This window comes from Lotus japonicus, chromosome 4 (assembly GCF_012489685.1).
Source record: "Lotus japonicus ecotype B-129 chromosome 4, LjGifu_v1.2".
Classification (NCBI taxonomy): Eukaryota; Viridiplantae; Streptophyta; class Magnoliopsida; order Fabales; family Fabaceae; genus Lotus; species Lotus japonicus.
The window spans coordinates 3,886,811-3,898,149 of record NC_080044.1 but is presented as its reverse complement, the minus strand read 5'-3'; the positions used below and the strand labels follow the sequence as shown (position 1 = coordinate 3,898,149).

The 11,339-nt window shown below is 47.4% G+C and overlaps 1 long non-coding RNA gene across 1 annotated transcript; it reads right to left on the bottom strand.

Moving 5' to 3' along the window:
• Positions 1-9,363: 9,363 nt before the first annotated feature.
• LOC130715515 (uncharacterized) lies at positions 9,364-10,909 on the bottom strand. The gene is made up of 3 exons (XR_009011681.1): positions 10,612-10,909; positions 10,392-10,503; positions 9,364-10,064 (listed from the first exon to the last, which is right to left on the bottom strand). It is a non-coding gene; the product is annotated as an uncharacterized LOC130715515 (long non-coding RNA).
• Between the last annotated feature and the right edge of the window lie 430 nt (positions 10,910-11,339).

Below are 11,339 nucleotides of genomic sequence, written 5' to 3'. Positions count from 1 at the left end.
CCCTTTTTCGCCTTTTGTCCAAACCGTCCTCCGCGACATCAATGCGGCGCCCTGCCAACTTCACCCCAACGCTTGGGCCTTCATTCGATGCTTTGAAATCTTATTCGCCGCGGTTGGCATCGCCCCATCCCCCACCAGTTTCTTCTACCTCTACGATGTTCACCCCAAATCCATCAAAAACAAAGGATGGATTTCCTTAAAGGCCCAGGCCGGCCGGAAGTGCCTGAATCCCCACAAAAGTAACGCGAAAACCTCCTTCGCACGGAAGTACTTTCGCGTGGCGGTTCACCCCGCCTATCCGGAGGCCTTCACCCTTAGGGACGGGACCGCCCTTTTCCCTCTTTACTGGACGGAAAAGCCCAATGGGATTACTGATCCTTCCGAGGAATCCTTGTCCGCCAACGACAAAGCTTTTCTGAATCTCCTTGCCCCACTCCCCATCCTTGACTGCTCAACAGTCCTTGAGGGCGCTGGCTCCTCAAGGACTCCTAAATACTTAGGTCGTCCATGGCTTACTTTTATTATCGACATTTTCTTTCTCGCCTCTTGTGTTGTTACTGATGTTTTTTCATTGTTGCAGAAGATATGAACTTCACAAACGCCGAACTCCTGAAAGCCCGCGAGAGGAGAATGGCTCGCTTTTCCCCAAAGTTCAACGCTGAGGGCGACGTGAAAAAGCGGGGCGGTGCCGAGAACCAAGGTGAGGGTGCCAAAGCCCCTAAGAGGAGAAAATTGGTCAAAGCCTCCTCCGTCGCCGGCCCTTCCAACCCTGGCGCTCAGCCCACCACTGCCGCTGCGTCTAAAGGCAAAAGTGTTGCTAAAGCCTCCGCCGCCACAGCTACCGAGACAATCACTGTCCCGGCCCCCAAATCCACTACCGCGGACGTGGCCTCCGCAGCCGCCGCCAAGTCCACTACTATTGGCGCTACAGCTGCTTCCACCGGCGCTACAACTACCTCTGCCGGTGCTACAACTACCCCTGCTGATCAGTCGCCAACTGCTGACACAACCGCCAACATCTCCCAACCCTCAGCCGTTGAGAAATCTGCCACCGCTAATGCCACAACAGCCGCGGCGTCGTCTGATGCTCCTGCCGGGGAGAACATGAAAGAAAATAAAACCCCCCAGTCCCCCCTCGCCAGGACGCACCTCCTAGCCCACCCCCAACAGATGATGGGTGCCCCGCGTCTTCTCCACCTCGCCGCGAAGAGGGATCTTCTGATGTCGCCGCTACCCAGATCGAGCGAGCTCCTAGTAAAGAGAGCGGTTCCTCCAACTACTTCCACATGCTTCCCAACGCCATTGAACCTTCCGAATTCTTGCTTACCGGCCTCAACCGCGAAGTCATAGAGAAAGAAGTCTTGAGTCGGGGCATTAATGAAACCAAGGAGGAAACTCTTGCTTGTCTCCTGCGCGCTGGGTGCATCTTTGCCCATGTGTTTGAGAAGTTCAACGCCGCCACCGCCGAAGCCGAGCGGTTGAAGGCCGAGAGCGCTCAACATCAAGAAGCCGCCGCTGCTTGGGAAAAGCGCTTCGACAAACTGGCAACGCAGGCAGGAAAAGACAAAGTTCTAACCGACAAGTTGATCGGCTCGGCGGGAATTAAAATCGGCGAACTGGAGGATCAGCTGGCGTTGATGAAGGAAGAAGCGGATGACCTTGATGCAAGTCTTCAAGCTTGCAAAAAGGAAAAAGAGCAAACTGAGAAGGACCTGATCGCCAGCGGCGAAGCGCTGGTTGCCAAGGAGTCGGAGCTCGCAACATTGCGCGCTGAGCTGGAGTTAGTGAAGAAGGCGCTGGCGGAGCAAGAGAAAAAGTCTGCCGAGTCCCTGGCCCTGGCGAGGTCTGACATGGAGGCGGTGATGCAGGCTACATCTGAGGAAATCAAGAAAACTACCGGCGCTCACGCCGAGGCCCTCGCCACGAAAGATGCCGAGATTGCTTCCCAACTGGCAAAAATCAAAGTGCTCGAGGACGAGCTGGCGACGGAGAAAGCCAAAGCCACTGAGGCGAGGGAACAAGCTGCTGACATTGCCCTTGACAACCGCGAGCGCGCTTTCTACCTCGCCAAAGATCAGGCCCAACATTTGTACCCGAACTTTGACTTTAGCGCCATGGGAGTAATGAAAGAGATAACCGCTGAAGGACTGGTTGGTCCTGCGATCCTCCCCTGATTGACCAACACCTCTGGACAGCGACTGAAGAAGAAGAGGAAGAGGAAGAAGAAGAAAACAATGAATAATGTAATTTTTAAGTCATTTAGCTTTTACTGTCCCCTTGTAGTATACTTTTCTGCCATTCATCTATGTTTAAGCAACCCTTCACCATAGCTTTTCATATCGCCGTTGGATATTTTGTAAATCATGTTGGAATACTTTCGCCGTACATTTTTTGGTCGCCGCCTTCTTATTGCTTAAAAAATTTAAGAATGAATTCCATGAATGAATTTCATAGCTTAACGCCCCACCACGCCGGAGTAATAAAATACTCAACATCCTGAATGTCCAAGCACTCGCCTTCCACCTTATTCATTCGCCGACCTTATATCTTGCGCTATTTTTTCACGCGTCATATGATTGAATTACGCCTAACGACTTCGTGCATTAAATTTAACTAGGACTTGTTGCTTGGTATTCCACCACCAAGACTTTAGACGTTTCCTCCAAAGGAAGAAACAACCTCCAATCTCGAGGGCTTCGCCCGGGGCTTTGCCCGCTCGGGGCTTACAATGCTTGGATCCCAATGGCCATTTGGGAGTCCCAAGACTTTTGCCTAGTTAACGGTGCTCGTCGTATTCTGGCGAGACTTATCCAGCACATCGTTTACGGGACCGGCGATCACGTCAGACTTTCCGGGGGGTGATTCCCAGGCGTCAAAGGCCATTTGTGGAATCGCCGCCACCTTCAGGGTTCCAGCAGGCCCCTTTGGGGATCAAGCCTGTCCCACTTAGTGATCGCTGTAATTCTTTATGTCGATCGGCAATTCCGATCGTCAGGGAATCCCTGGAATTTTTGGACACGAATTTCGTGAAATTTCGTTTTATTTTATTGATGGAGCGCCTCATTAAAAAACTCCTTTCGGAGAAGAAGAGCACGCTTTGTTATTGCAATACATTGGAGAATTTGAAAACACTTTTCAAAAAATTTCAAAGATATCTGGCTCCGGCGACTCCGCCTTGTTCGTTTTTCGCCTGCGATTAACTATAATAGTAACGCAAGCTCAAACCATTGAACGACCGAGGTAGCCGCCTTCCATCAAGCTCTTCTAAGTGATAGGCCCCATTACCAAGAACTTTAATAATGCGGTAGGGCCTTTCCCAGTTAGGCGTGAGCTTGTTTCCCGGGGCTCCCGATCGCCACTTGAGGACCAGGTTGCCGACCTGCATATCTCGGACGCGAACCCTGCTGTTGAACTTTGCCGCCACGCGCTGCTTCATCGCTGTTTCCCGAATGTGCGCCTCGTCACGCGTTTCCGACAAAAGGTCCAACTCCGCCGCCATATTGGCTTGATTCTCCCCTTCAAAATCTGGCTGGGTTCGCCATGTGAAGTTGTCAATCTCCACTGGCAACATAGCATCAACCCCATAGGTCATTCTAAAGGGGGTTTCCCTTGTAGTGGATTGCACAGTGGTGTTGTATGACCATAGCACCACCGGAAGTTCCTCCAGCCAGGCTCCCTTAGCCTCCTTGAGCCGTCGCCTTAATCCACGCAGGATTACCCTGTTCGCAGATTCCACTTGCCCGTTTGCTTGCGGATGCTCCACAGAGGCAAACCTCATCTGTATGCCCATTTCCCTGCAAAATTCTCTAGTTTGGTTGCTTGAAAACTGGGTCCCGTTGTCGGATACGATCGCCCTTGGGATCCCGAACCTGCAAACAATTCGCTTCCAGTAGAAGTTGACTATCTTCGCAGAGGTTATTTTGGCCAGGGGCTCGGCCTCAATCCATTTAGTGAAATAATCCACCGCTACCAATATAAACTTCATTTGCGACCTGGCGATCGGAAAAGGCCCTACTAGATCCACCCCCCACATGGCGAAGGGCCATGGGGCGCTCATCGTTACCAGCTCCTTTGGCGGTGCCTTAGATAAATCAGCAAACACTTGACATTTTTTGCATTTTTTCACAAAGTCCATGCAGTCTTTCCTGAGGGTGGGCCAGTAGAATCCCGCCCTCAACACCTTGCAAGCCAAAGATCTCCCCCCAATGTGGCTTGCGCACACTCCCTCGTGCACCTCAGACATTATCGCCTCGTATTTTTCCGGCTGTACGCATTTTAACAATGGCGCCGAAAAACCACGGCGATACAAAGGTCCGTCGATGAGAGTATAGTGGCTCGCCTCCCGCCGTTGTTCCTTCGTGCATTGCTCCACTTCCGCTGGGTCCCCCGCCAAGATGGACAATATAGGTCCCATCCACGTCGCTCCCCTGTCCACGCATGCCATGAGCTCGCCTTCAATGCTGGGGAACGCCAGCGTTTCCTGAATCACACTTCTATTGTTGCCGGGCTTCCGCGTGCTCGCCAATTTGGCCAACGCGTCCGCCCGCTGGTTTTCAGTCCGAGGAACATATTCCACCACAACCTCTTGAAAAAGTGTCATCAAATATCGCACTCGCTCTAGGTACTTGATCAGATTAGGATCTTTGACCTGGAAAGTGCCCTTCACTTAGTTCTCCACCAACTGCGAGTCCGTTCTTATCAACAAACTTCCAATCTTTACTTCACGCGCCAACTTCAACCCGGCGATGAGAGCCTCATACTCTGCCTGGTTGTTTGTGGCCTTGAACTCGAATTTCAGCGATTGTTCCAGTACTAGATCTTCTGGTCCTTCCAACGTTACTCCCGCGCCACTGCCACTGCTATTGGAGGATCCATCTACAAAGAGAGTCCACTGAGTGTCTACTCTTTCAAACCGATCTGGGGTCAATTCCACCACAAAATCAGCCAGCGACTGTGCGCCAACCTTGCCTCGTTTATCGTATTGCAAACCATATTCGGACAATTCAACCGACCAGGCGACCAATCTGCCTGACAAATCCGGTTTTTGCAACACTTGTCTCAGGGGTAAATCCGTTCGCACCCTTACTGGAAAACTCTGAAAGTAAGGTCTTAACCGCCGGGCGATGACGAGGACCGCCAATGCTGCCTTCTCGATTTTCTGGTATCTGACCTCTGCGCCCTGGAGTGTGTGGCTAACGAAATAAATGACTCGATGTTCGCCATCCACCTCCTGCAATATCACAGAACTCAGAGCACTATCACTCACAGCAAAATACAAGTGTAGCGGGTGCCCCTGCATTGGTTTTGACAAAATCGGCGGTGATGACAGGAGTTCTTTGAGGCGAACAAAAGCTTCCTCACACTCCGCTGTCCACTCGAATGCAGTATTTTTTCGAAGACACTTGAAAAATGGGAAAGATCTATCGCCAGACTTAGGGAGAAAACGAGATAGAGCTGCTATTCGCCCGGTTAAACGTTGGACTTCTTTCACATTAGAGGGACTTTTCATCTGCTGAATCGCCTTACATTTGTCCGGGTTTATCTCTATTCCCCTGGATGTGATCATGAATCCCAGAAACTTGCCACCCTGAACACCAAAAGAGCACTTCTCCGGGTTAAGGCGCATATTGTGCTTCCTGATCTCGCCGAATGCTTCTTCTAGATCTTGATGATGATCCAAACCACGTACTAACTTAACGATCATATCATCGACGTAAACTTCCATGTTTCTCCCCACCTGCCCAGCAAAAACCCTATCCATCAATCTTTGGTAAGTCGCCCCAGCGTTCTTTAGTCCAAACGGCATGGTGCGATAGCAATAATTGACTCTGGCGGTCATGAAAGCCGTTTTGTCCTCGTCTGCCGGGTGCATGCGGATTTGATGATAGCCAGAATAAGCATCCATCAAGCTAAGCAGCTCGTTGCCCGAGGCACCATCAACGAGGCTATCAATGCTGGGAAGGGGATATGAATCTTTTGGACATGCTTTGTTTAAATCTGTGTAATCTACACACATTCGCCACTTCCCGTTCGCCTTCTTCACCATTACGACGTTCGCCAACCACGTCGGATACTTCACTTCCCTGATGAACTCTGCCGCCAGCAACTTGTCCACTTCCTGTTGAACCGCCTTTCCCTTGTCTCCTCCCAAGCGCCGCCTGAGTTGTGAAACTGGCTTGACACTTGGATTCAATGCTAATCGATGGCAGATGAAGTTTGGATCAATTCCAGGCATGTCTTTGCAGCTCCAAGCAAACAAATCTAAGTTCTCTTCAAGCAGCTTTGTCAGGCGCGTCTCCTGCTCTTCCGTCAGTCTGGTCCCAATCTTCAAAGTGCGATCGCCAAACTTCAGCGCCTTCGTGTCCTCAATTGGCGTGGGCCTGTTTACCCGCCCCTCGCCACGTGGGTCAAGATTTTCATCCGAAGCTTCAATTTCATAACATCTATGACCGACCAACGCACTCTTCTTGCCGTACAAGTTAAGGCAATTATTGTAACACTCCCTCGCCATCTTCTGGTCCACCTTCAGCTTTCCAACCTTTCCACTGCTTAGCGGATACTTGACCGCCAAATGGGCTGTTGAAATTACAGCACAAAGGCGATTCAATGTATTCCGCCCAATAATGACATTGTAAGATGCCACCACCTGGAGAACCAGATACCTTACCTTCAAAACCCTGGCACACTCATCTTCCCCGAATATTGTGTCTAGATCAATGTATCCTCGCACCATTACTTGCTCCCCCGCGAAACCTACCAAGGTTCCCGCATATGGAGTCAGATCATTGTCAGTTAGTCCTAACTTGTCGAATGCATCACCATAGATAATATCAGCCGAACTACCCTGATCCAGGAGTACCCTTCTAACGTTGAAACTGTTCATTCTTAACTGCACTACGATCGGGTCATCCTTATGAGGCTTTATCCCCTCAAAGTCTGCCATCGAGATTGTTATGTCAGGGTGTACGAATCCAAAAACGACCTCATGAACAGAATTAACCGCACGAACATGGCGTTTCCACGCCGCATGGGTGTCGCCACCGCCGCCAAATCCCCCAGCGATGGTGTTTATGGTCCCGACGGGCGGTCCTGAGTGTTGAGCGAACGTGTCATCAGCTCCTCTTGTGGCGATAGCCGCTGATTCTTGCGTTGTTCATAATCATCACGCCGTGGATACAACTGCTCCTTGGTCGGCCTCAATGCCGCCTTCCCTTTATCTTGCCTTTGCTGCTTGCCATCCCCCTTATCTTCGCCATTCTTATCTTTTTTCGCGCGCTTGGGCGACGTGTCGCCCTTTTCCAACTTCGGCGCTTTCTTTTGAAAGCGTCGTCCTCCTCATCAAGAATATAAGTGCTGGCGCGAGCACGCATCTCCTCCATCGAACGCGCCGGCTTACGTGTCAATTTGCTGTTCAACCCTCCCGGTAGCAAACCGTTTTTAAATGCTCGAGCACAAGCTCGAGGCTCCTCGTCCTCAACCTTGACCGACGCTGCGCTGTACCTTGCCATGTACTCTTTCAGTGACTCTCCTTCTTGCTGGCGAATATTATATAGGTCATTGATCGTCACCGGCTGATTCCTATTCGCCGAGAATTGCACTAGAAACTTGGATGAGAAGTCTCTGAAATTTGAAATCGATCCGCGCGGCAAAGTTGTGAACCACGCCATCGCCGTCGATTTGAACGTCGATGGAAACATCCTGCACTTCACCGCATCTGACGCCGCAATTATCACCAAATTCGTATTGAAATACAGAAGATGATCCTTCGGATCGGAATCTCCGCTGTAAGAATCCAGAACTAACGTTTTCATATTATCCAGAATCGCCACACTCTCAACATCCTCCGAGAACGGACGGAACTCAGCCACGGAATCTGCTTCTCTGCTTCCATCGTTCCGCTGCTCGCAACGGTAGAAATCCAACTGAGCCTGTAGATGCTCATTCCTCTGTTGGATGTTGCCAATGCTGCACATCAGATGGCGCCATTGCTCCTGTGTCACCGCCGGTTGTTGCTCCGGAGCAGGTGAATTCTCTGGTGAGCGCTCCAGAGATCCAACCTGTGAAGGCGATGGAGGAGGTGGTGGTGACGGAGGAGGAGAAGGCGGCTGTACTCCCGCCGTTCGCACCGGAGAATCCAGGATCACACGATGAGGCCGCGGAGGCGGCGAAATTCGCTGTCGCACTGGTGAATGATGCTGCCTCCTGCGTCGAGTCTCCATCCAAACCAAGAACGATGCAAACTCGATCGGAAAACGAACACCGGTTACAGAATCAAAATCAAAAGACCAGAGAATTGCCTAATCACCAACAGAGATAACTTCCTGCACAATCAATCCACGTGAATGGGAGTAGAAAGTTTACAGTCCCCACAGACGGCGCCAAATGTTCTAGCAACGAACATTGAAGGAAGGTGTAGTACCTAGAGAGTGGAGAATTGTACTAGAGAGAGAATGAGAATGAGAGAGAGAATGCTGAATTTCATGTATGATTTCATCAAATGAGCAAAGGTCCCCTACAATTGGTAGCTCCCCCTATTTATGGAGTTTGGGCACTATCTCTTGGGCCAATTGGGCCTCCGAAGCCAAGGCCCATCTTAAGGTTAGGGCCCTGCCCCGGGGCGGGCTACATGCTAGGCGTTGCCCCTCTAGGGGCTCGCCCAGTCCACATAGATTTAGTGATTCTGGGTATTAATTAATTAAGGGCATTTAGGTTTTTATAATTTTTTATTTTTAAATTTTAATTAGTGAATTCTTATTAATAGGATCCAAACCAAAAGGGATTTGGCTCGTCGAAATGCTCTCCCTCCCGGCTCTGGTCTGGAATGTGGTCTATGCTTGGTAGAGGAGGAAAATTGTTCACATAATTTTTGATAAGCTGGAAAGTCTGGATGCGTGTTTGTACGTGGTTTGGTGTGTCAACAGTCTTGCAGAAGGATGCCAACACTACTAAAAAAAGTACTTTTCACATCGGTTATTTTTGAGTTTTCACATCGGTTTTCGTCCGATGTGAACAAAGGTGATGTGATAAGTCCTCACTTTTCACATCGGTTATACAACCGATGTGAAAAGTACTTTTTCACATCGGACGTCTAATATAACTGATGTGGAATCTATCACTTAAAACTGAACGTACATGATTTCACATCGGTTATTTTGCCAACCGATGTGAAATGTATACATTTCACATCGGTTATTTTGCCAACCGATGTGAAATATATACATTTCACATCGGTTATTTTGTCAACCGATGTGAAATCTTTTTTTCTTTTTTTTCTTATTTACATATTTTTGCGCTTTTTTCACACTAATTTGAGCCGAATATTTTGACATCACCAATCTTACCTTAGTTTTTTTTGAAAGGAGAAATAGATATATTGATAAAAAAAACCTTGGGAACAAACTCTCCCAAGTAAGGATAAAAATCATAGCATCTCTTAAAAGAAAAGAGCAGCATAAAAAAGAAACAATAAAAACAAGAAGCTACAACTTATAACTAACTGATAACAAAAAACAACAAACTGCAGCTGCATAACAACAACATAACACATATCAACATATATTTTTGTTGTCTAAGATCAGATATAGGCACCCCTCAAAAAGCCGTAAAGCACCTTTGCCTTCTGCCATACAATCAAACGCACATCAACAAGGATCCAGGTAGATATCACTGGAGTAAATCGCAGCACCCTTTTAGAGTCCTAGCAGCAAGTAACCACCCCTCAAAGGCCATAAAAGACTGAAATTTCTGCATTAACCATCATCTCACAGTACAATAGTTGAAATCACGACAGCAACTTGCTTGTACACCAAATTCTGAAAACACCGGCATGAACCACAATGGACTAGGAATCACAACACACCAAGCAATCATATATCAGCAGCAGCAAGCATCAGACATCTTCCACTCACTCACACAATGAAAGCAAAGGTATATCACTAGCAAAAACGAACCAGATCAGATGCGTCAATTCAGTGCAGAAACAGAAAACCTCCGGTAGCAGAATTGATAAATAAACCTCTGCAGTCCAACCACCTTTAGCACGTCTTATAGGGCCAGTGGTCCTCCTGTACATAAAATTATTCACATGAGAAAAATCAATATATGAACATCACACTGAAGATTTGTCAAAATAGATAAATTTTCCACTAGTATAATGGGAGTTAGCTACTATTGAAGAATGGGAAATTAAGCCAATGCCAGATAGGCATAAAACATGCAGTCGAGCAAGCTTCCCTCAAGGTTCAATAGGATGATCACATTTCTAAGTTGAGGCTCCATAGCACTGATGCAAATTCACATCACTCCACAAAATTGACCTGAGAGAAGCTTGATTTGCAGGAGCTCATATATATAGAAAAGAATCACAGATAGATTAGTTTTAAAGATATTACCATGTTTTCCATCCTATGCACCTTAAAATCCTTAAGCTTGATTTCCAAATCCAGCAAGTGACTGCTAAAAAATAGAATACTCCTTCCTCTCCAAATCCCTTCTTAATCCTTGCTGCCACATTTTAGAGTGAACTTTGTTATTAAAATAGTGAAACATATAATCTTTCAAAATCTAAGTTTGATTAATAATAAAATTCATTGAACAAACAGCACCCCTTACCTCAAGTTCTAAATTAGAATCTACTTCCCTCGTGTAAGTTATAGGCATCAGAATTGGTTGTAATAATTTCAGAACCATTTTCCTCCATGATAACATCAGAATTGTTACCGCCACAGCCAAAAAGGTCAGGTGATTTCCTGATATGTTTGTTCCTTCTTATAGATGCATTCTAGATTGCATAAGATGATGTGTTGCCACCATTACTTGCACCATCGTTACAAGTACAACAAAGTTCTTGGACCCGTTCTGCAGAGCAATAAAGGCCAGAATTTGGATCACAATAATAGCCCAAACTGCTGCTGTAATAGTACCTGGACCATTATATTGATGTCAGATCAAGTTTTCAACAGAGCTTTTTGATAAAAAGATTCATTTAAAGAAAGAAGAATCGAGTACTAAACTAATTTTTTATGGCACTGCAATATAGGTGACCTAATGTCACATTTGTCAGATTATTTCCAAAAAAGAAGAGGGAAGAGAAGAGTCATACCCAGAAGATTCATCATATACATAATCATTTTGCAATGCTTCACCTGGAAAGAAAAGTAGAACCATGTCAAATAAAAAACTTGTCAGATAAAAATCAGCAACAAAATTTCCAATTCAGATGTCAATTTGTTGTGGTAATATATTTACCCTCTTTACCAGAATTTATGGCATCTGATGATGGTTGACTAACAGTACTATTTTCATCAGTAGATGGCTTAGTGATAGCAGGCTCATCATTG